Source organism: Dipodomys spectabilis, unplaced genomic scaffold (assembly GCF_019054845.1).
Source record: "Dipodomys spectabilis isolate Male_0828 unplaced genomic scaffold, ASM1905484v1 ptg000571l, whole genome shotgun sequence".
Taxonomy (NCBI): domain Eukaryota; kingdom Metazoa; phylum Chordata; class Mammalia; order Rodentia; family Heteromyidae; genus Dipodomys; species Dipodomys spectabilis.
The window spans coordinates 270,815-271,695 of NW_024871248.1; positions in this window are offsets into that span (position 1 = coordinate 270,815).

Below are 881 nucleotides of genomic sequence, written 5' to 3' on the forward strand. Positions count from 1 at the left end.
TAGATAGATAGATAGATAGATAGATAGATAGATAGATAGATAGATAGATAGATAGATAGATAGATAGATAGATAGATAGAAAAATGATACATGAATCTGGTCTTGGATATCAGGAGGAAATAAGGGAACAATTCCTAGTCATGAGGCCTTCTGCAGTGTGCCAGGACACCAGCATCGCCTTCACACAACCACAGAACAGGAACACTGTCTCTTTCCCACTTCTCTGGCAGATGAAGGCCCCAGAGCCAAGAAGGCAAAGCCAGGTTCTAACTCAGGTGCTTGGAAACAGAAGAGAAACGGCCCTCCCTGTCCTTGGACTGGGGATTTGCATTAATGATATGGACAATGAAGGAAGGAGAATGGACTGGCAGAGGTAGAAGAAGGGCCTTCAAATCTGACAGATGTAGAATCAAAAATCCACTCCCTACGAACAGAGAGCAGGGTTTTTCTACTCTGTTCCTGCCCTCTCTCTCACTAAACTGACTCCCGATTGGTAACCTAAAGATAGCCTGAGGCTCCCTTCACCTAAAGGAGGAAGGTTATTCATTGTTTGAAGAGGCTGAGAAAGCCTGACAATGGTGTAACTCTAACAAATGTTTCAGGTTTCCCCTCATTGCTGGGTGTGCCTGGAATGAATGAATGAAGTGGTTTGCAGCTCACTTCCCAGTTGAGTGTGTATCTTCTGCCTCTTTATCCTACAAGCCTACCTCTCTCCATCTAGCCTGGCTTTTGATACTGTTTTCTGTCCTTCAAATACAGTGTTACACTGGAGTTCTTCCTGCTAACAGGGCTAGGGTTTGAATCCTGAGAACTTCATTTGAACCTTGCATGGGTCAGTAATGTTTCTTTCCTTCTTCTATAGCACAAGAATTCTAATAACA